Source organism: Canis aureus, chromosome 4 (genome assembly GCF_053574225.1).
Source record: "Canis aureus isolate CA01 chromosome 4, VMU_Caureus_v.1.0, whole genome shotgun sequence".
In the NCBI taxonomy this organism is placed as follows: Eukaryota; Metazoa; Chordata; class Mammalia; order Carnivora; family Canidae; genus Canis; species Canis aureus.
This window is the reverse complement of record NC_135614.1, coordinates 16,194,982-16,220,215: the sequence shown is the minus strand read 5'-3', so window position 1 is coordinate 16,220,215 and position 25,234 is coordinate 16,194,982. Positions and strand designations below refer to the sequence as shown.

At 39.5% G+C, this 25,234-nt stretch overlaps 1 long non-coding RNA gene across 1 annotated transcript in view; it reads left to right on the top strand.

Annotated features, from left to right (window-relative positions):
- The window catches only part of LOC144312241 (uncharacterized), an 84,353-nt gene extending 69,229 nt beyond the window's left edge, over positions 1-15,124 (top strand). Inside the window, exon 4 of the long non-coding RNA XR_013377736.1 lies at positions 14,917-15,124. This is a non-coding gene — a long non-coding RNA (uncharacterized LOC144312241). The remainder of the gene's footprint in view (positions 1-14,916) is intronic.
- Positions 15,125-25,234: the final 10,110 nt, after the last annotated feature.

Genomic DNA, 25,234 nt, shown 5'->3' with positions numbered 1-25,234 from the left:
CTTTCCCTTTCTATATAAATGTTAGAATCAGTGTTTCTGTATTTACAAAACACACACACACACACACACAACTCCACTGTTATTGCATTAAAATTATAGATCGATTTGAGAATTGACATCTTAACTCTTCTGGAGTCTTCCAATCCACTGAGAATAACCCAAGAGATTTAAAAGAACACAGTATGTCTCTCTTTTATTTGTGTCTTCTTGGATTTCTTTCATCAGCATTTTGTAGATCTAAGCCTACACATGATTTTTAGATTTAAACCTAAATAGTTCATTTTGGGAGGAATCTGTGGAAATTGCTATTATTTTATTTATATCTGTTTCAATTTCTGTATTGTTGGCATATATAAATATGATTGATTTTTGTGTGTTGACTTTATAGACTGCAATCTTGCTAAATTCAGCTGTAGAAACTTTTGTGGAGGTTCCATGTCATTTCCTATACAGATAATTTTCTATGTAGGAAATGTCAACTATAAATAGGGATGTTTTACTTCTTCCTTTCCAATCTGTAGATCTTTTATTTATTTTTCTTTCTTGTTTTTCATTGCCTAGAACCTCCAGTATAATAACAAATAGGATTGGTGAGAATAGGATTCTTATTTTTTCCTAGTTTGGAAGGCTAGTATTCAGTCTCTCACCAGTAAGTATGATATTAGCTTTAGGATCCTTGTAGATGCCCTCTATTAGGTTTAAAAAGTTTCCTTCTATTCCTAACTTGCTGATTTTTTTTTAAAAAATGTTAAGATTTTATTTATTAATTCATGAGAGACACAGAGAAAGAGACAGAGACATAGGCAGAGAGAGAAGCAGGCCCCATGCAAGGAGCTCAATGTGAGACTCAATCCTGGGACTCCAGGATCACGCCCTGGGCCAAAGGTAGACGCTCAACTGCTGAGCCATTCAGGAATCCCTTATCATGAATAGATGTTGAGTTTCGTAAAGTGTTTTTTTCCTTCATCAACTTACATGATTATGTGGGTTTTTTTCTTTTGGTCTATTAATATGGTGGCTTACATACAATAATTGCTTTTATTTATTCTATTAAAAATTTTTGAAATTGTGGTAAAATACTCATAATACAAAATTTACCATTTTAGCCATTTTTAAGTGTGTAGCTCAGTGTCAAAAGTACACTGTTGTGCAACCAATACTACCATTGATCTCAAAAGTTTTTTTCATGCTTGCAGTGCATTTATTTTGTACTCCTACTTTATCAACCTTTCCCTCTCCCTGAGATCTCTGATATCATTTCTCTTCCATTGGATAGTTTCCTTTAGCATTTCTTTTAGAGCAGGTCTGCTTGTGATGCAGTCTTTTAGTTTTTCTACATTGAGAAATGCTACTTCACTTTCCTTCTTGACAATAAAATAGTCACTGGATAGAATATTTTCACTGGTTATTAATTTGGAGTTGACTTTTTTTTTTCCAACCCTTTAAAATGTTATATCACTTTTTTCTGGCCTACCTAGTTTCTGATGAGAAATCTACCACCATTTGTATCCTTGCCCCTCTATGTGAGGGACATACTCATATACCGGTTTCTTCTGACTGATTTCAGGATTATTTTCTTTCAACCACTTGATTATGCTGGGTTTAGAGATGGACTTCTTTGAATTTATTCTGTTTGGAATTTACTGAGTTTTTTGGATTCAAAAAATGTCTTTTTGCAGCCATTATTCCTTCAAATAATTTTTCTACTCCCTGCTCTTTCTTCTCCTTTTCAGAGAGTCTGATGATACAACATTCATGTTAGAGCTTTTGGTATTTCCCACAGTTCCCTGAAGCTCTGTTCATTTTTTAAAAATCTTTTTCTTCTGTGCTGTTAATATTTCATGATTTGCATTGATCTATTTTTCCTCTGTCATTTCTGTTTAACTATTGAGCCCATCCAGTGAATTTTTCAGTTTGGACATTTTATTTTTCACTTTTTAAAATATCCATTTGATTCTCCTTAGTATCTTCTATTTCTTTTCTGAGATAATCTGCCTTTCTATTTGTTTCAAGAGCATTTACCCTTCTTTCTTACAGATAATCTGTATTATCTCAGAGTTGACACCTGTTCATTGTGTTTTCCTGGAGAGTTAAGATTTCGCTGGGTTTTCTCTCTCTCTGCCCCCCTCTCCTAAATAGCTCTGGATTGAGTCCTAGACATTTAGAATGTTATGTTATGAGATTTGGAATCTTGTTTAAATCCTGAGGGAAATGACTTTTTTGTTTTGGCAGGCAACTGTCCAGGTTCCGTTCAAGCCACAAGTTCTGACTTGCCTTCTATGGGCTATGTTTCCAGAGTCAGTTCAATTTCAGAGTGTTTTCAGTGTTATTCAGTCCCAAACATGTACCACCCAGTGGCCAGTCTGGTACTTGGGATGTGGCCTAACTTGTCACCTGGTCTTCTAATCCTAGGGTATACTCAGGTCCATATATGTGCATATCAGAGGTAGGCCCAGTATTCATTCACAATGCTTTCTCTCTGCCATTTCACCAATATGCTTCAACTCACTGGGACTTCCAGTCAGAAATTGAATCTTTATTTCTTCTACTCTGCAGGGCACTTCTTGTGACTAGGGTCAAGCAGAAAAAGGAGAGAGAGAAACAAAACAAAACAAAACAAAACAAAACAAAACAAAAAAACACTGTTACTCTTTTATTGTCTGGGGTTTGAATGGGAGAAAATGGGGCCAAAACTTGGAGTCTTCTCCACTCTCTCTGTTTCATATAATCTCCTTTTCCCTGTCTCTTGAAATAGCAATTTAGACCTTCTCTTAGTTCTCGTCCTGACAGCAGCCAGGGTGCCTTTCAGATTTTGGGCTGCATTCAAGGTCAGGCTCTGTAAAACTGCAGGAAGAAACTGGTAAATTTATCAGTTTAGGGTAAATTTCAGATTCAGGTCTTATTCCTCAATCTGCATGCTACTGTTTATTTTTTAAAGGTTTCACACAGCTGCCTCATTCAATCAGTCCAGGACTTACAATAGCATTCAGTAAAAGAGATGGGGTGCAGTGTGCTTATTCCATCTTTCTTAGACCAGAACTCTAAGTCTACACACTTAAAGCTATATTCATTTTTTTTAAGTTTTTTTTTATTTATTTATGATAGTCACAGAGAGAGAGAGAGGCAGAGACACAGGCAGAGGGAGAAGCAGGCTCCATGCACCGAGAGCCCGATGTGGGACTCGATCCTGGGTCTCCAGGATCACGCCCTGGGCCAAAGGCAGGCGCTAACCCGCTGCGCCACCCAGGGATCCCTTAAAGCTATATTCAAATGTGCATTATTTTTCATTTCATCTGGAGTGATTTTATAGCCTAATTGTTGATTTCATAGGCTGTCCTTCATTTACTTATAGGCTGTGAATGAAAATGGTCTTGATGTCAATTCTTCCACTTACTGCTGCATGACCTTAAGTAAATTACTTATTTAAACTCTCTGTATCAGTAAACTTATCTATATGATATGGATACAGGCCAGAAAGAGAGGGAGAAAAAAGGGGAGGAGGAAGAGGGGGAAGAGAGGAGCAAGGGGTAATTAGTTAAAAGGCTATTGCAGTCCTGGAAAAAAATAATGGTGGTTTGAACTAGGGTATTAGTGGTGGTAACATGGAGAGCCTCTTTGGCTTTCCTCCATCCCATATTCATAGTCTATTCATCCTAATGTTCAAGATGAATAAGAGGATGTGGTCCAAAAGAAAAAAAGAAGAAAAAAAAAAAAAACCCTACTGTTTCAGTTCTTTTTTTCTGCTGCTTCAAAAACAACCTTGATTTATGTTAAATTTTAGTATGAGGAACTGGGTTTGTTTGCTCTAGAGAAAGCTCAAGGGTGGGGCAGAAGGGTCTTGAAGATAGGATAGTTGTCTTCAAAAGGCTAAAGGACATTGTCTATGAGAAGAATCACTAAATGTATGCTAAGCAAGCGAGCAGGCACAAATAGAACTACAGGAAAGACATTATAGGAGTCAGTTTAGCTTAATACCTGGATGAACTTTATAATTATTAAAGCTGTCTAAAATGAAATGGGCAGATTTGGGCACAGGAGAATATTGGTTGTGGGAGGCGTCCAATCAGAGGATGTTTCATGTTCCTTTTGGGTTTGAGAATTGTCATCAGCTCTCCATTTAATAGGTATACATCATGATCATGTTTTGGTGGTATGAGGAACAGAGACATGAGGCTTGTGAAAGATGATAATGCTTTTGGCAATAGATATATTTTGTTATTTTACCCCCTTACGCTGGCTTTGTCTTCTTCACTTTGTGTGTTCAAACAGAGGAAGCAGCTTAAGTCAGTGACAGCCATTTTGCATAAGAATTGATTCTACTCTGTCTTTCCACCTTGTTTCTTAAAGCATAATTTGTTAAGTACTTAGGATAGTACCAGGCCCAATGTTAAGTATTCTAAATAAATTATCTCATTATATATTCACAATATTTTGAGAAACCTATTACCATCATCATTGTTGTGCACATGAAAAAACAAGGCTTAGAGATATCATAGTTTACTTGAGTTTACATGACTATATATGCAGAATAATGGTCCCCCAAAGATGTCCATGTCCCAGCTCCTGGAAACTGAATACGTTACCTTACATAGCAAGGGGACCTTGCAGATGTAATGAAGTTAAAGATCTTGAGATGGGAAGAACATCCTGGATTATCCAGATGGACCTAGTATAAGTCACATGGGTCCTTAAAATAGGAAGGTCAGAATCAGAGAAAATGTAACTACAGAAGCAGAATCAGAGAGAGATTTAAAGACACTATTTTGCTGGCTTTGAAGATAAAGGAAGACACCATGACCCAAATAATAATACAGGTGGTCTCCAGAAATTGGAAAACGCAAGAAAATAGATACTTCCTTAGAATGTTCAGAAGGAACCAGAGCTGCCAACACCTTAATTTCATCCCAGTTAGACCCATTTTGTAGCCACTTAGTTTGAACTAAGTGGAAGACGTGAGCTTTAGAGCATATGCATCATAGAGCATTTGCTTTAATGCTGACCTTGGTTTTAGTGTCCTGTACACACAGACACATCTAAACCGCACAGATTGCCCACATATTACAGATGACTTCTTTCTGGGAATTTCATAATCATGGAGGCTGTGAGCAGGAGGGGGAATGCACTGTTAACAGTTCTATGTCATTCATGGCTTGGATTCAGAATTAGAATTTTAATGGGACCATCAAAGTCCTTTTATCTCATCTCTGCTTCTGAGGCTTGACCTTCCTCCACAGTGTTCTTGTCAATGGTTGTCCAGCCCTGCTTCCACACCTCCAGTGACTGGAATTGCACATCTCTTTTGGAAAGCCATGCTATCTTAAAGCAACTCTGTTAGAAATTTCTATTTCAGATTGATCAAAAAAATCTTTCTTGCAACTGCTATCTGTGGGTTCCAGTCCTATTATTTGTTGGCACATGGAATTAGTTTTTATTGATTTTGCATTGGGTGGAATGTTAAAGTAGATGGCCTCTAAGATTTTATTTATTTATTCATGAGAGAGAGAGAGAGAGAGAGAGAAGCAGAGATGCAGGCAGAGAGACAGGCAGGCTCCCAGCAGGGATCCCGACTGGAACTTGATTCCAGGATCCGGAGATCATGACCTAAGCCAAAGGCAGACACTCAACCACTGAGCTACCCAGGTGTCCCAAGTGGATGGCCTCTAAACAGCCTTTTAACTCTTACGATTCAAGCCTGATCCTTATCTAGGACATTAATACCAGTCTTGTAGGTTTTCTGTGAGAATTAGAGCTAATGTTTATAAAATATTCAGCCTGCCAAAGATTTTCATAAAAGATGATGATGATGACATAGTTTCACAAATCTGAGGGTAGCTTTTCTCATCTTTTGTAGTTTTTTAGTCACCAGACTAAATCCCTCTCCCCAAATCCCATACAGTGCCTTCAAATGCTCACATATGTGAAATTGTGTTAAGTACTCCACGCTCCTATCCTTTAAATATGCTCCAATTTGACAATATCCCTCAAATTATGAGTCTAGATCTCACCATTAAATCACTTCATTGTCTTGTGTGTTTTCCTAATACTTAGGGTAAGACTAGCCACAGTGGAGTGAGTAGAAAGAGGATACTGAACAGTCAGATAGGCTTGCATGGATGGTGGTAGAAGGACTCAGGGGGCTTAGGGCTGCCTACAGCAAGAGGAAGGCAGTCGTGATTTGGATCAGGAGTGGGGAGTAAATAAGAATATCCAAATGGTGCAATAGGTACAGAATAAATAAGTGGTAGGGATTCAAAGACAAATTTCACTTTCTTCATAGTCTTGTTTTTGACATACAACTCAGGCATATATGGACATTTCAATTGGACGTGTCAAAAACAAAGTTGTTACAAAATTTACTGGCAACAAAGAAGAGAGTTGAACTTTGCAACTGGAACATCTGTTTTCATTGTCTAAAACCAATTTGAAAGAACTTGGCTCACAACTTGAGCTACCTGTTACATATTGTTCTGATTGGTCTGGCTGCTGCTTCTTTTGATAACCAAGAATTCTTCCTTTTTCTCATTAGAACTCAATATGCACTTGAACACAGTCATTGACTCCAACCATACTCCAATCACACTTGAGACGGTACCTGACCGTCTCAAATATTCTTTAGTTAATCTTCCTATTAGGTATTATTAATCATGAAATACCATCTCCCACCACACTTAGTATGACTACTTGACAACGTTCAGTGAATCAAATCTTTTAGATAAAGTCACAAATTGATTTACTTTAGATTATGAACATATGCAATTATATTCATTGGAAGCACCCAAATTCTGACTAATGAGCTTGCATCAAGAAGTTAATAGTAATGAAATGGACTTGTACCATAGACTCAATATTCTTGATCAGACTTTCCTTTCCTTTGAATCAAGTGAAGAGAAAACTACTTAACCAGCTTTTCAGTCAGCTTGATTCCTCACCCATTATACAGACTACAGTAATAATTTGTGATTAGCAAAATCAGCAGCTATGGTGAAAATTATTTTTAAAAACCCATTATGCTTATAATAATCCACAAATCTAGAAATATCATAAATTACCTCTACAAGAACATTCATAGTGAAATGAAATGAACAGACCAAACGAGTGAAATTGGGTCAATAGGGCTTACCTGTGGTGGGAAAAAGCACCTGAGGCCTCATAGTGAGACATTTTCAAGTCATTGGCCAAAAAGAATGAACAATTATTTAAATAAGCCTAACAGTTTGCCACATGTGGTGCTTTCACCCTAATCCCTAATTGATTATCTTTAGAGATGGGGTCTTCGGGAGGTAATGAGGTTTAGAAGAGGTCATGAGGGTGGACACACATCATGGAATATAAGGAAAGATCAGAGAAATTGCTTTTCTTTTTTCCCCATGAGTACATAAGGAGGAGTCACTTGAGCACACAGAGAGATGATAGCTGCCTAAAAGCCAAGAAAAGAGGCCTCAGAATGAAACCAACCCTGCTGGCATCTTGATCTTGGACTTCCCAGCTTGCAGAACTGTGAGAAATAAGTTTCTGTCATTTAAGCTACTCAGGCTATGGTATTTTGTTATGGCAGCCCAAGCTAAGACACAAATTAAATTAAATACCTACCCTCTCCCAACACTCCCAACACTTCTCCAACAGGGAAATAAAGATGAGTAGAACACAGTCTCTGCTCCTCAAGAGTGGAGAGGCTTCGAACAAGTAGTGATGGCCATGTCCTAGCCGCCATAACAGCATTCAAGAGGGGAGCTCACTACTGTCAAGAGAGGCCAGGAAAACCTTCCCCAAAAGGGAGATTATTTAAGTAGGATCCTGAAGGATGGTCAGGAGTTTGCCTGATGTTCAAGGGGTTCTAGTGGGCAAGAACATCATGGACAGAGGAAATGGCCCACGAGAGAGTATGGTAGGGCAGAAGGGAAACATCAAAGACTGTACTTCACTGCTTCTAGGCCACACGATTTTTCCTTTTTTAAGACCTCAGAGGTTGAGATTTAGCTTACAATTGATGATAAGTTACAGTTTACTTGATGGTGTTTTTTTCCCATCTTTCTTTAGCACAACATAAAATAATGATATGTTTCACCACCAGTGGACCATTAGATTTGGTGAAATAAGGCAGTTCATTTTAGCTGGAGCAAAAGATACAGCACAAAGGAAGAGATCCTAAGAGCAGCAGAGCTCATAACTAGAAGGGTTTTGCCATCTGTCTCCTAAGAACTGGGGCTCCTTTGAGATGTTTCAAGCAGATTTATGTACTAGACTCTTTCTGAGGTAGAGGGACAATCAGAAGGCTAATGACATACACTGTCCTGGCAAGAATTAAGTAGCCTGATCTAAAAAAGCAGCGATGGCTATAGAGAAGAGCTATTTAGAATGACCATGGCCAGCTCACCAGAAGGCACCTGAGGAAGGGATTTAGGATGACTCCCAGGTTTCTGATCTGTAGAGCTTGAGGGATGGAGACAGTCAGTAAGATGAGCAATATGAAGTGAAGAATGTGGCCATGGAGAGAAAGAGGAAGGAGGTTGGTGTTGTGATGCCATGAGAAATAAAGACGGGGGTACAAAGTTGGCATTAGAAACAGGGACCTGAAATCAGAGGAGAATCAGTGCAGAAGCTGGAGCTTTGAGGGCCATGCATATTCTGTAGGAATGTTAACAGCAGCCATGGGCATGGTCAAGCTTATCCAGGAAGAGACTGTCAGATGTATTGAATGAAAGAGAGCTGATGGTGAAATCCGGAGAAGTCCAACATAAGAGAAGCAGATAAAGGAAAAAAATAGTTTACCCAAAGACCTCCCTATGCTCTATTTTGCACAAACAGAAAAATCTACAGACCAAACCAGTTCTGGGACATTGCCTTAGATGTCTCCCAGTTTACTATATATCAGCTTGATTTCACCTGCAGTCTCCTCGCTTGTGAATTACTGGTTTGGTACCATGGCTCCAGAGGAGGACAGGGAAACAAAAAAACTGAAAGGAGCCTTTAAAGGCAATATCGAAGACTCAAGAAGGCAGCAAATTTCAAAGGTCAAAGGCAGTTAAGAGGAAGATGCCAGCACATGTAAGAAAAGTGGCAAGCTTCATGAAGTTGGAATGCCTAAAGAGGAGTTCTTTTAATCTGATTCCTCAGCAGGACTGCAGAAGGTCAAAAGGCATGCCTGTGTACTTGTCTATCCTCTAGCAGCCACAGAGTAAGTGAATTCTGCATCTTAGGTGTCCTTCTCACCATGATTATGCTCATTGTTTTTTTATATTTTTTTAAGATTTTATTTATTTATTCATGAGAGACACAGAGAGAGGCAGAGACATAGGTAGAGGGAGAAGCAGGCTCCCTATGGGGAGCCTGATGCAGGACTCAATCCCAGGACCCTGGGGTCATGACCTGAGCCAAAGGCAGATAGATGCTCAGCCACTGAGCCACCCAAGTGTCCTGACTATGCTCATTCTTTTCAGTCTCCAAGGGGGTAAAATCTAATGGGAAGGATAGGACTTCAGAGCAGTAAGATCTGGGTTCAAATTTGGGCTGTGTTACATATTAACTGTGTGGTCTTGAGGAAATTAGGTGATCACTTCAAGTCTCCATGCTCTCATCAGTAAAATGGGGGAACCTACATCTCCTGGTTGTTGTACAACTAGTTACCTAATATTGAGAGAGTATTACCATTAATACTGAACTCAAATCCAATCGTCTTTAGAGCCAATGTTCCAGTATGAAGAACCTACTCTCTACCACCATTTCCCCACATATCAATCCCACCCTGCTCTAATGGTGTTTTGAGAAAACTGCTGGCTTTTCAAAAATTCTTATTAACTGTGGGGGATGAAACATCCACAACCCTCCATTCTTCCCCTCAAGGGATTTATAAGCAATTAAAAGATAAAGTACAGAACATTAAAAATAATTAACAAAACTATAATTTAACTATGTATTCACAGGCTTGTGAATGTACAGAAAAATTCATGGAAAGACACACATCAAACTGGTAACAATGGGTATTTCCAAGTAAACCATGGATTGGGAGAGTTTATCGTACAGTTTTAATTTTACTGATTTAAGAGTTAAATAGAATGAGAGGGCCAGATAAAAAGATAACTAGTTATAAGTGTAACAGCATAAAGAAAAGAGGGCTTCCTTTGGCCAATGCGAAGGGTACTACTGGCTGGGACAGCAGCAGGAAAGATGGCAGAGAGATAGGACAGCACAGATGAGTTTAATGGACCATGGAGACAGCAGTGTACCCAAAACAGACCATTTGAGTAGACATGGAGTGGGAGATAAGCTGGGGGTACTAAATTGATGCCAAGTAATGGAGGGAGTTGAATGCGAGGCTAAAATATTTGGATTTTTAGTGCCCAAACAAAGCACACACCAACACTGTCATAAAGCCTTCAGTCTGTCTCTCCAACTAATTTATCCTGAATCCCAATCAGATCTTAGACAGTTTCAGCTAAGTCATCAGGGCTAGTTGTAAGCAAGAAAAGCACAGTCTCAACAAGTTGCCATTGTGAATCCATAGGCACTGGGGAGCCATTGAAGGTTCTTGAGCAGTGGAAAAACTGTATTAGGAGTATTTGTCTACAGAAACAAAGTGCTCTAATGGGGGCCATTGTTGTATAATAAATACAGCTTTGTTTAAAGTTTATCTTTCCCTTACACTTGCCATGCCTTGAACGATGGTCTGTTTGTGGTGGTTTTTGGCCTGAGTCATCACCCACTGTTTGGTCTACCATGAGTGTAGCAGGTTTAAGAGTCAAGGTAAAAGCACAGTGAGAGTGAGCTCCAGATTCTGTGTGACCTGGCCCAACTAAGCCTGAACTGTTTAATTTGCATTCAAGAGATGAGACAAGATTCTGTTTTTTAAAGATGATAATAGCTAAGGCAAGCACTTGATGGGATGAGTACCGGGTATTATACTGTATGTTGGCAAGTTGAATTTAAATAAAATATTTTAAAAATAATAAAGATGATAATAGGTAACCAAGTATCATAGACTCGATGTGAATAATCTATAAAAATTCACTTCCATCTCTTTGTGTCTGAAATGTTCTGTGTATAAAATGCTCATGTGGGGATCCCTGGGTGGCGCAGCGGTTTGGCGCCTGCCTTTGGCCCAGGGCGCGATCCTGGAGATCCGGGATCGAATCCCACGTCAGGCTCCCGGTACATGGAGCCTGCTTCTCCCTCTGCCTGTGTCTCTGCCTCTCTCTCTCTCTCTGTGACTATCATAAATAAATAAAAACGTAAAAAAAAAAAAAATTTAAAATGCTCATGTGGAATACTCCTTTTATTACTTCTATAAATAAACTATATTCCTTTTGACTCAAATACTTTATATTAGTCATAGTTCAAATCTCTGAGTTTTCAGTTTTAAAACTCAATTTTCTTAGGAGTCGGAGAGTTTTTTTTTACATGCAAGCTTGTCAAGCACATTTTTCCCAGGCCTGAATGCAAGCATCAGACAATGTCTGACAGGATCTCAGCTGGGGTTCCCCGCTGGCTGGGACCAGAAACATTTAGTCACCACAAAGATACCAGATACTGTGGTTTGGGTTTCCACGTTAAACAAAGGGTTAAATAGGGGGGGAAACAAACAAAAAGCAAAACTAAAAAGCACAACTTGGACGGGCTCCAAAGGGAAACTTCAATGAGATGTGTTCTGCTAGAGATTGACTCAGTTAAGTGCTTGAGACTTCCCTTGAACTTCCAGGACTTCTCCTCATTTGTGTTAATTTTTATAGTATTTAGTAGATGCCAGACACTGTTCTAAGCATTTTCTATCTACCCGTCCATCCATCCATCCATCCATCCATCCATCCATCTGTAGATCTATAAATACCTATATAATCTTACTGGGTAGGTACTATTCTTTTCTACATTTTGAAAATGGAGACACTGGGGCACCGAGGCTTGAGTAACATGCCCGAGTTCACCCAGACTAGTTAGCCTTAAAGTCATCGTTTGAACCCAGGCTGACTCCAAAGTCCGTGGCCTTGGCCACAGTGCCCCAGGACTGTTTAGATTTTATATGGTGAGAAGGTGTATGTATGGGGGTCCCCTCATCTTCACCCATAGGTATTTCCTTTCAATACCTGAGATTCTCCTCATTTGTTATGAATGTGGTTCTTTCCAGCTCCTTCGATAATCCCTCGCCCCAGGCCTCACCAGCTCCCTCAGTCTCTCTTCCCAGAAGCTCCTTCCTTGGCACAGATGTTCCAAGGATGTTCCTTCTTAAAAAGCCAAACCATTTAGTTGAACTTGGTCTCTCATCCTCCCCGCTCCCTCACTTTACCACCAATCTTCTTAGAAAGGCCATCAGAATTATTCCTTGTGGATGCCTGAGCACCTTGCACTCAGGTTTCTGTGTCAAAGTTCTCATGTGATCACCTTCTCAGAAGACACCTAGGCCTCAGAGCCACCAGCATTGATGGCTTTCTCATGGTTTTTATTAGCCAAATATCTGTGTTGCATTTGACCCTGCAGATCACACCTTCCTTCAAAGTCCCGGCTTCCTCAAGGGCTGTGACAAGGTGCCTCTTGCTCATGTTCCTTTGTCGCCTGCCACCCCTCCCCTGTCCCCTGTGCTAACCCAGCACTCCTGGTCCCCCTGCTCTCCCCTCCTGCTCCCTGCACCTGCTTCCCTGGAGTGCATCCACACCACACACCCACGACTTAAATTATGACGTCCTTCTGCATCACTGTTTCTAGTCCAATCCCCCTTTGCAATCTAAATCTGCATTTCCAGCACTGTCTGGAGGCTTCATGTGTGGCAAAGTAAACTCAGGCAGATCCCCCAGAACTCTCATTTCACGTGGCAGGGTCTCACTAACTGTCCATTAAATACCTCAAGGATCAACACGGGCTTACTTCTGCCTACAAGAACTATAAGTTCTCATTGCTCACAGCCCAGTGAACATTAAAAAAAATGAACAGGGAATATAAAGTGTAAATATGAATCAGATGGAGAAGGAAAGAACAGTTCATATTTTATGTGGAGTATAATGACTCACCAGGACACCCTTTCATGTATTACTGATGTCTTCATTCCTTTCCCTCTTGATGGTTTTGAAAGAGCCACCATACTTTATACCCTATTCTGTAATTTCCACTGTCTCCTTAGATTGTCCCTCAAGGTTCACCAGGATTTCTGCAGATGAAAACTTTGGGGCCCCTTCCTTTCAAACAACACATTTGAAACTGTTTTCTCTTATTTGGTTAATATCAGGGAGGACGGGTCAAAACTTGTACTTCTGCAACAAAACTCGAGTTTAGCAACAAACTTGAAAGGACTGGGATCCGTTAAGAATTGTCTCTTTGCACAACCAAAAGCTGTAGAATAGAGCTGAAAAGAGATCTGTAGGCAAAAGAAACCCATCCAAACCCAGAGCAGATGATCCTCCTTGATCTCCGAGAATGGATGTTGCATGGCCTTCCTTGGTAACTCATCCTGTCAATGAAACATTTACAGACTCTTAGAACTGAAAGCAATAGGCTTAACTTGCCTGCAGAGATATTCAAAAGTGTTTTGGCTGCCTGTCCGAGGGAGCTGCTTCAGAACTATGGAGCCAAGTAGGCTTGCCCTGATTCAACAGAGAAGGATAGGTTGTCAAGGGCATGTTCTAAGGAAGCTCTAACTTTCCCCCAAGACCAGGGAGGAAACCATCCTGAGGGCAGTGTGAATCCTAACTCCTAGTGTCTAGTGGGTCTGTTAAATATGTGAGTCCTTGAGCAACCACACAGGACAGGAGCCGAGCAAGAAGGACCAAAGGAGTAGCTCAGATTATCCTGTGCTCTATCAGGGGGCACCGACAGGATCGGGACACTGCAGAGATTCATAAGTGACTGGATGGGGCCCCTGGTGGGTAAATGGAGACTCTCTCAAGTGGGCAGGCTCTAATTAACCACTTAATATTTCCCCTCACAGTGTCATTCTTTGTGGCACAAACCCTCAGAAACTTGTCCCCAGGCCTTCCTCCTCAAGGAGAGACCACCAGGCCACGCAGAGCCCTGATTGCATGTCTGCTCCCCAACTTTGCATGTGGCTTTACTGACCCTACAGCTCTTGCCAGAGGATGGAGCCTCTGCCAGGGAAAACAGTAATGGTGTTTGCATAGCACCTTGACCGGGATCTTTATCCCATTTGGTCATCTTCCAATTCCGTTCTTTCGACTACTCACACTTTTGTGTTTAAAAGTGTAAATCAGAAAAAAAAAAAGTGTAAATCAGGGACATTTAGGTGGCTCAGTGGTTGAGCATCTGCCTTTGGCTCAGGTCATTATCCCAGGGTCCTGGAATCGAGTCCCGCATCAGGCTCCCTGCTAGGAACCTGCTTCTCTCTCTGCCAATGTCTCTGCTTCTCTGTGTCTCGAATGAATGAATGAATGAATGAATGAATGAATGAATAAATAAATAAATCATTCCACTTTTCCCCCTCCTTCTTTCTCTTCATGTATTTAAGTGTTTTTCTCCCACTGAGCTGTAATTTCTTCCCACGCCCCATAGATTGCCACCTTGCCAGCACCTTGCCTATCCATAGTGGGCATTTCACAGACACTTTTTGAATGAATAAGCAAATGTCAACACCCCCTTCTGCTTTCTCAGCCAAGTCAAATCCATCCCTCCTTTTTTATAGGGAGGGCTTAAGTCCTAAATCTCGTAGACACAATAGCGATTTTCCACTTTTTTCCCTCCCTCCCTTTTCTTCTCTTTTTCCAACATGACATTCAGAACACACACTGGAAGACTACAGGCCCTTTCCTCAACTCTGTTCAACTTTAAGGATCACCTCCAGACAGGAGCCTTGTCTAGCCTCTGGGGGCCCAGAAATATCTTTCTTTCCAAGAAGAGGTCAGATCAGTTTGGTGGTCCCAGTTCTCACCCTCCAGAGACCTGGCTTTAGTTCTTAATTCACAGATACATGTCCTTCTTCCTCAGCACATCACAGTCCAGAGTGTGGGGGAAGGACACAAGAAGCCGGCAATCAAAATAGCCAACAATTCGAAGTGGAGCTTCCCATGACCCATGGCACGGAGCTGAAGGGCAGGTGATGGCCACTGCCTGGGGGTCCATCCTCAGGGATCAGCAGCCACAAAGTTGGACTGCCCACCAAGGCTCCTACCAGACCTCAGCAGAGGACCTGAACTCTGACCCCTAGTCTGTCACCAACCAGTGGTGTGACTTTGAATAAAGAATTTAACCTCTCTGAGTCTACTTCTCCCTCTCTGAAATTGGCATAAATGTAATTTTCTTACTACAACATAGATGTTCATGTTTCCTCATCTACATTTAATTTTCTGGGAAACCTAAATGACACAAAATGAGCACCAATGTGAAAAAAGCACCAGAAGTCTATAGAATGAAAATCAGTTGCCCAAGTTTACAGAGCATTTTCCAGAGCCTCATCCAACCTAGAATCCAGTTTCTAACTATTCTACTCCAAAGGCCCCTGACTCCCAGACTGCAGGTAAAAACACCTAGAAACTGAAAGACACTAGGTTTGATGCATTGTTATTATTATATTTATAATCAATATAAGGACTGTTATGGGTTCTTGCCCTATGGTATTATGGCTGGCTTATATGCTTTTACCTTAGTTTTTTAAAAATAGAAATGACAAAATTTTGTTATTTAAAAAACCACATTTTTATGCTTCCTCTGCTTTATTTTTAATAGACAAAATGATGACAGAAACTTTTAAGTTGTGAAGCATGTTCCCATCCTACATAGATCCACCTGTGTGCAGATACTATGGCTCCAAGAAGACTCATATCAACTCGAAGATAGAAATTATTGGCTACCATCTTCCCCTAATCCCCAAATCCTTCATGGATGTTAGCTCAAGTCCACTGAATGATGGGCAAAGAACAAAGGTAGAATTCTTGGTGAGAGCTCTGCAGGGCAACCCAAAGTGGGGAAATATCTGCCAGCAGTTCTTCTGGGGCTTGCACAATTACTAAAATGAGAAAAAATAAGGTATGGAGAGGGGAACTAAACATCTGGGGAAGATAAGGAGGAAATTAGCAAACCCAAGAATTAAAAAAACAACAAAAAAACCCGAAAAACTATTGTCCAGAAAAGAGCATAGCACTTCAAAACAGATGTTTTGACTTGAAATTTTCCAGAATGGAACAAGTGAGAGGGAAGAAGCAGACCAAAAACCAGAGCACAGTGAGTGAGAACATCCTACAACAGCCACCAGCCCTCAAAGAGTTAACACACATTTGGAGCAGGATCAGGCCCTCATCTTTTACTTCTGAACTCTGATCCCTTCAAAACATGCTTAATTGTCTGACAATAGCTTCATATGCAAGGATTGGCTTGCTTAGTAGCCAACTCCCCCAGTAAGACCCACGTATGGAACACACCAAACCAAAGGCAAATCTCCTTTGACAAGAGAGTGATTCTGGGTGGGGAGGAGGGAAGAGCGTCGCCCCCTGGAAGGGCTAAGTTACAAACACAGCTGATGGTCCAAGTTAGACCATCATATGCCACCATCAGCCACCATATGGCTGAAAAGTGGTTGTTTTCTCCTGCTCCTTTCTGTTATCTGAGTTGGGAGACACCTGACCTGGAGTGAATCTTATGAAAGTCACAGTGAAGTGTCCATTGAAGATGAGATGGAGAACGTGCAGAGCTTCTACAACTGAAAGAGACATTGCCTGTCGTTGGCCTCCTGGGTACATGTACACACTGAAGGGTTTTTAAAGTTCAGAGCAGGACTGAACCAGTCTTAAATGATTTTTACATAGTCATGGCCACAATATAATAGTATTTTTATTCAAGCATCCTTTAGCCCTAGGCAGCTAGTGAGAAATTTTACTGACTTGACCATGTTTTCTTATATATTAATAAGGCAGTTCTTTCATGTTCTAATACACATCTGATTCCATACCACGCTTGTCCAAAAAATATATGATGAGAGAGCCGTGTGTGGAATTTCAGGTTTTATGGTAGCCTTTTTTAAAAAGTAACTTTTTTAAAAGGTAGAAAGAAATAGATAAAGTTAATTTTAACAATGTATTTAACGTGATATATTCAAAATGAACATTTCAATAGGTAATCAACATAAAGTAATAATGGGATATTCACAATTTTCTTTTGCACTAAGCCTTCAAAATGTGATGTGTCCTGTTCACTTATAGCACATCTCAATCTGGACTAACCATATTTCAAGACAATAGCCACATGTGACTAATGGCTACTATATTGGACGGTATAGGTCTGGACTGTCATCGGGGTATCACAGGGGTTGACAGGATTATTTTCCTTTTACCCCTTATTTTTGGAACACTGTACCTTAAATCTTGTTGCAAGAGCTGCCGACTATGTTTCATCTAACTTATCACAGAACATAATATATAACCTCAGTTGAAGCAAAAGTAAATTTTATGCAGCAATGAAAGTTTGATGGCACTCCTGTGAAAGAGACAATATGTCAACGTATCCTGACTTACCTGTTAGGAACTACTGATATAGTGAGGGACACAGTGCCACCCAGAAACGCATGCCAGGATTTGACTCTTTAAAAAAAAAAAAAAGATTTTATTTATTTCTTTATTTATTTGAAAGAGGAAGTGCAAATGCATGAACAAGGAGAGGGGCAGAGGGAGAGAATCCCAAGCAGACTCCCCACTGAGCCTGGAGCCCAACTCAGGGTTCAGTCCCAGAACCCTGAAATCATGACGTGAACTGAAACCAAGAGTCTGATACTCGGCTGACTGAGCCACCCAGGTGCTCTGCCAGGATTTGACTTCTAACGAAGCATTGAGGGTTTAGTGATTAGGAGAGTTAAAGACCAGGAAATTACATATATGTATAACATATGTAATATGAATGCGTGGTTATCTACATTTTATATTTATTTACATAGTATGAAAACTGGCTAGAGCATTAAATAACCTTTCATCCAAAATCATTTAATATTTTCATCATTGAGATGTTTTAAGACTGTTGATTGTTAATACATGTGCTATGTAAATAATATTTACTTTAAAGTTTAAAATGTGCCCATGCTGAAAAAAACTAGTAAATTAACTATGGATATAGAGGTCAAAGGAAAGCGTTCTTGCCTTCTGGCAGAATAATTCACATTTTTGAACAATTGCCAAAACACTTAAAGAACATGCATTTGCATTCTGCATTTAATGTAACAACAAAAAACATAATTTAGATATACTTCTCCTTATTAATCTGCTTTTCTGAAGTCAGTTTTAAGTATGTTGGTCCTCCCTCTCCCTTTGTTTTTCCCCTGGGATGGTACCGGACCACAATGAGGCCATAATTGGAGAACATAGAAGGATTGATTTGAAAATGTCACAAATGTTGTTAATAAACTCGCATTGACATAAAAGGTTCATTAATTCATTCTTCAGGCAATCAAGTTCACCATGTCTAGGGTATATTGTAGAGAATGAAACTAAATGGCTGAAAAGGCGTATAAAAGGCATTTTTGAATATTTTTAAAAGTGAAATAGCAAAAGATGTAAATCTCGGAGTTAGAGTTGCCAAAATACATTAGGCCTTTATGTATACAACATTTCAGCCAAACAGCTCTGAAAAAAAATCCTTTGCCCACAGAAGAGTGTTCTTTTCACTCCCTAGTAATCTCAATTCCCAGCTAAATCTTCAGTTAAATTTAATCTATGCAAATTACAGTGAATTTGTTCTGATGATCAAAGACAATAAAAAAAGGAAATAAACTGCATATTTCTTAAGTCACTCCGTTCATTCTAAAAGATTATTTTTATAACTGATGTTAAACCGACTTGATTTTCACAGTTGCTTTCAATTAGATCAAATGGCTCTTTTTGGAGCATACAAAAAACAGAAAGGTATAAAAACAAACTTTTTAAAGTGGATAAAGTGCTACCCACAACTTCATTAGATGTATTTTTCCACTGCATACTATTTATTAGCATAGTGTGTCATTAGCCTTGATCATACACCGTCCAGAAGTTAAACTAGCATTGAGAAATTTTTTCATTTTGCCATGCAATTATTCCATTAGTATTTTGTTTGTCAACTGAGAAAAACTGAGTGCCTCTATGAGATGTAGGTTAACCATGCAGTTAACCTCTGCATGAAACTTACAGTCTGGCTAAACGAAGTCATTATAGAATTATGGAACCTCTCTGTCATAAACTGCTTTTTATTAAAAAAAAAAAAAGACCAAATTTTTCTGAGGATAAAAGAAATAAAAAATGTAAATATCTTTACACAGTTTGGAATTACTTGTTAGAAGGCGCTACTTTGACTCTCAATATCTCAGCTAGTCAATCTAACTGGTAGTTATAATTAACAGTAACACATACGCCTTGAGTGAATAGGTTTTTTGAGGAACTCAAAGAAAGGGGTTCACCTTTTACATATGGATAGTTTATTTATTTATTTTTATTAAAGATTTTATTTATTCATAGAGACAGAGAGAGAGGCAGAGACACAGGCAGAGGGAGAAGCAGGCTCCATACAGGAAGCCTGACGTGGGACTCGATCCCGGGTCTCCAGGATCACGCCCCAGGCTGCAGGCGGTGCTAAACCGCTGCGCCACCGGGGCTGCCTGATAGTTTATTTTTTAATTTAAATTCAATTAATTAACAGTGTATTACTAGCTTCAGAATAGAAGTCAGTGATTCATCAGCCTTATATAACACCCAGTGTTCATTTCATCATGTGCCCTCATTAATGTTCATCACCCAGTTACCCCATCCTCCACTCCCTACCCCTCCAGCAACCCTCAGTTTGTTTCCTATGATTAAGAGTCTCTTATGATTTGTCTTCTTCTCTGATTTCATCTTATTTTTTCCTCTTTCCCTATGCGCCTTTGTTTTGTTTCTTAAATTCATATATGAGTGAATTTATATGATAATTTTCTTTCTCTGATTGACTAACTTCACTTAACGCTCTCTAGTTCCATCCATGTCATTGCAAATAGCAAGATTTCTTTTTTTTTAAGATTTTATTTATTTATTCATGAAAGAGAGAGAGGCAGAGACATAGGCAGAGGGAGAAGCAGGCTCCTCATAGGGACTTGACTGGGACCAGGGCCATGCCCCAAGCCAAAGGAAGATACTCAACCGCTGAGCCACCCAGGGGTCCTAGCAAGATTTCATTTTTGATGGCTGTATATATATTCCGTTATATATATGTGTATATATATACACACACACCATTTTACATATAATATATATATATTTATTTATGCCACATCTTCTTTATCCATTCATCTATCGACAGACATGTGGGCTTTTTCCATAGTTTGGGTATTATGAACATTGCTGCTGTAAACATTGGGGTGCAGGTGCCCCTTTGGATCACTACATTTGTATCTTTGGGGTAGATATCTAGTAGTTCAATTGCTGGGTCATAGGGTAGCTCTAATTTAAACTTTTTGAGGAAGTTTTCCAGAGGGCTGCACCAGCTTGCATTCCCACCAACAGTGTAAGGGGGTTGCATCCTCACCAACATCTGTCATTTCCTGACTTGTTAATTTTAGCCATTATGACCGGTGTGAAGTGGTATCTTATTGTGGTTTTGATTTGTATTTCCCCGATGCCAAGTGATAGCGAGCATTTTTCGTGTGTTTGTTGGACATTTGTATATCTTCTTTGAAGAAATGCCCATTTCTTGATTAGATTATTTGTTCTTTGGGTGTTGAGATTGATAAGTTCTTTATAGATTTTGGATAATAGCCCTTGATCTGATAAGACATCTGCAAACATCTTCTCCCATTCTATCAGTTGTCTTTTGGTTTTGTCAACTTTCCTTTGCTGTGCAAAGGTTTTTTATCTTTACATCTGGATAGTTTAGAGCCTAGTTTGTCTGACAGAAGGGAAAGATGGAAGAAGCTAGAGTGGGATTCCATCGAAAGAGGAACTTGGAACCAGAAATGAGGATAGAATTGCAGCCCTGGGGAATGTGTACAAATCTTGAGAAGTCTGTGGCTGGAAGGGCTCAAGCTGACTTCTGGAATGCAGAGATCTAAGGAGAAGATCTCTGCCCACCTGAGGGTGACTGATCCCCAAGTCTAAGTGAGGCTGTGGCTGAAAAGAGGAGGCCTTCCATTTTAGCTACAAGAAGACTCTCTAAACCTTATATTCCTAAAACAATACTGCATTCAAATTTCACTCAAGCAGCGCTCACTCTGTAATAGGTGCCTGTTAAATGCAATTGAAAAACCAACTTAGCAAAGCTAGGGGAGGTCGGCACAAACAAACATGGGCTGATCAAAATCAGGAACACAAAGATCTGCACAAAATTATTTGACTTACTTTTCTTAGCCAACTTATCTTGGAAGGTAACGTTTTTTCTTCAGCCAGCCCAGGTATTCATATATATTCCAATACACTATACATTCAAAAGAAAACTAAATCTGACTTGAATCAGTAGTAACACACTAATTACTGAAGAAGAAGTTAGATTCTTTTCTCAAGACTCCCAAGAACAATTTCCAAATAAACCCACCACAAAATCCACCACTACTTTGTTGGTAATTGGCTTCTGAAAATGGCATTGTTACTGGACGGGCTATCATTAAGGAATCATAGTAGCAACTTGGTCTTATGACAACTTTGCCTCATGGTTGCATTCTTGAATGGTCACCAATAACAGTGACTTTCTCCTGTAACCAGGAGTACCTGATTTCACGTGCTTGTAACTTGTTAACCAATAATTCATCTTACAAGAAGTAAGCCACTGTCATCATTGGAGTTGAAATAAAAACTCCATTTTTCATGTTGCTATTTTAAGAGAGGGCATTGTTAAGGATAGCCCAAAATTTTGCTATCCAGTGACATAATATATTCAATATGCACAATTATAGCAAGCTCTTACTTTTGAGGCAGTAAATTCAGAGACAGCTCATTGTTAAAGAAACTGGACAACAGTTTCATCCCCAACTCTCTACTTATGGAAATGAAATAATCAGAAATGGGTAAATGAGTCTGTCCTTGTGGCAGCAAAGAAAAGCTAGGCTATTAACCTACCCATGGCATGCGAATTATAAAGGGTTTGGGGGATGGTTCTTTGAGTTAAAAGATATATTTCATAACTATAATTTATAATATGCTACAAAAAATTAAATACAGGAAGCCCAGGACTCATTGTCACATAATTAATATATAATGGGAAAATGAATGATACGAGAACATCAAGGAGCTTGTCTTTATACAATACAATCTCCTGCCTTTCTCTCTCTCTTTCTCTCTCTCTCTTTCTCTCTCTCTCTCTTTCTCTCCCCACTTCCCTCCCTGTCTCACTGAGGTACATGGAATAATTCAAAGAAGACTTCAGTGTCAAACAGACCTGGGTTAGAATCCCATATCTGTCACTTCCTAGTGATACGGATCTGGACAAATTACCTAAGTCCACTGAGCCTTAGTTTTCTCATCTAGAAAATGAAGATAATTTTCATTAGAATGATACTAAAGTATTTACTTTCAAGGCAAGGATTAAATGAGATTACATGTAAACACCTGTTACAAAGAGAATACTCAGCAGGTGCTTATGAAACTTTCTTTTCTTCTCCTTTAAAGACAAACTACATTACAACACATTCCTCTTTAATCAGAAAGTTATCACTGAATACTTCCTCTATGGATAATCTGGAGATAAAGGGGAATATTATATCTTCTTAGGAAGATAAGACAAACACACTAACTTCATACATATTTACTTAATATGTATGCAAATCCTATATGGCTGTTCTCCCATGGACAGATGCTGTTGTCTTACACAGACTTCGAGGTCTAACTCAGCATAGATTTAGTCCCAAATAGCAAATCCATTCCTTTAAGCATTGGCAAGCAATGCAGATTTTACTGAAACATTGTGAGCAGACAGGGGAGAGGGTTAGAAGTCAGACCAGATGGAAATCAGCCTCAATAAACTCCTATTTGAACCTTTGTATTTTTTTTTCTCACAGCTCCTTTTTGATGCCAATCACTTTCCCTTTAGAATCCATTGTCCAGGGACACCTGGGTGGCTCAGTGGTTTAGCGCCTGCCTTCAGCCCAGGGCATGATCCTGGAGTCCCAGGATTGAGTCCCACATCAGGCTCCCTGCATAGAGCCTGCTTCTCCCTCTGCTTGTGTCTCTGCCTCTCTCTCTGTGTCTCTCATGAATAAATAAATAAAATATTTTTAAAAATCCATTCTCCAAATCTCTGCTGCTGCCCCAAACAATTCAAAGTGGTGTGTGCTACAAAATGAAGCAAAAGCTGTTATAATTAACTAGGCTAAAGTTCTCTGGAAGTCAGTTATGCAACTGTCTGTGGTCATCCCAACACGCTCTTTGGGGTAAGGATGTCATCTTCAAACCCGAATGACTTATCTAATTATTCACTTATCAAAAACAAATATGTCGGGACGCCTGGGTGGCTCAGTGGTTGAGCCTTTGCAGGGAGCCTGCTTCTCCCTCTGCCTGTGTCTCTGCCTCTCTCTCTCTGTATCTCTCATGAATAAATAAATACAATCTTTAAAAAAAAACTAAAAACAAAAACAAACATTTCTGGCATAGAGGAGTGGGGATTGAAATTCTATGCTAAGAATATATAGGACTTTCTCTGTGCCTTTGCTTTTACAATACACAAGGCAAGTGTGGTGGAAGATAGGTTGTAAAAAGCACAGTATGCGGTAGATTTATTACTGATCTTCTCTATGACAGGAAAGTAAAGAGCTCCTGTATATAGGAAATTTCCTATAGAATGTTGTTATGAGTAACTCACTTTTGGGAAAGAAGATGGAAAAATTGAAGTAATTGTTTTGGATTGGAATATAAAACATATATTATTTAATCAAATATATCTTTGTGTCGGTCAATGAGACATGGACAGAAGTGTTCCAAATTACTGGTATTTGCCTTCTGAGGAGGTGGTAAACAATTGATCCAATAATTCAGGGCCAAATGGACGAAATGAGCTATGTAGACAGAATCAAGCCCCTGATAAATAGGAGTGGAGAATGCTAGAAAAACTGAAGTACCTACTTGCCACATAATATAGGGAATCATGCTGTGGAAATCTTCCAACTCTGGGTTGAGGGCTTCTAGTCTGTGGCCAGTGGGAAACCACTGTGATTCATGAAGAGGGAAGTAAAATGGTATGATTGTTTTTTTGTGAAGATTACTTTGAAAACTCTACAAAATAGCTTAGCCTTGGAGAGAAGGAAGACAGGGAGGCCAAGTGTAAGGGTCTAGATTGGCTAGTGTGGTAAAAAAGGAATGCACACAAGTGTTGAGAATCAACCTCTGGAAACTTCTCTTTGAACTTTTTTACTTTCTCCCACAGACTTTTTTAGATACCTTTCCCATCAGAACTCATTCTCCAAATCTCTGAAAAACGATTTCAAGAAAATTGCTGACTGATCAGATGTAGAGGAAGAAGTGCAAAAGGGAAGAGTCAAATACAACTCTGATCTAGATTTCAAGTTACTGAAATGAGTAATGTCATATATAGAAATGAGGAACTGGAGATAAGAGGCTAATCTGTGGTTAGGGGCAAAGCAAAATTAGTTAGGTGAGAAACATTTAATACGTGCTAATCACTGGGCCAGGTGCCGGGGATTCAGGCACAAGAAAACTCAACTTGATCCTTGGCCTCACAGAGCTCACAGACAAGGGAAAAGATCAACATTGGATAGTCACACATAGTTTACTAAATAACAATAGGTGTAATAAATTCTACAGGGTTGTCAAAGAATAAATAGTATTCTGTGTTGTAGTTAGACTACAGACTTAGAAATCGTCAAGCCATCTTTTATCTTTAAATAACTACAGGGAGAAGAAAAAGGAGCAAGCAGCTCTCAGGGCTCAGAAATTATCCCATATTCACAGCAGTGCTATTTCCAAAAAGTGGAAGTAACAGAGAGGTCCATCAACTGATAAATGGGCAAATAAAATGTGGTACATCCATACAATAGAATATTATGCAGTCATAAAAAGGAATGAAGTACTGATTCATGCCATAATATGGATGAACTCTGAAAACGTTTTGCTAGGTGAGAGAACTTGGTCACAAAGTATCACATATTGTGTGATTCTATTTCTTTGAAATGTCCCCAACAGGCAAATCTATAGGTACAGAAAGCTGGTTAGTGGTCACCTAGGGCTGGGGGCAGAGAGTAAGTGGAAAGACTGGGTAGTGACAGCTAAGAAATATCACATTTCTTGACCATAGGGAATGTTGCACAACTCTCAATGTACCCATACCATTAAACTGTATATGTAAATGGGTGAATTTTATTGCATATAAGTTATATCAT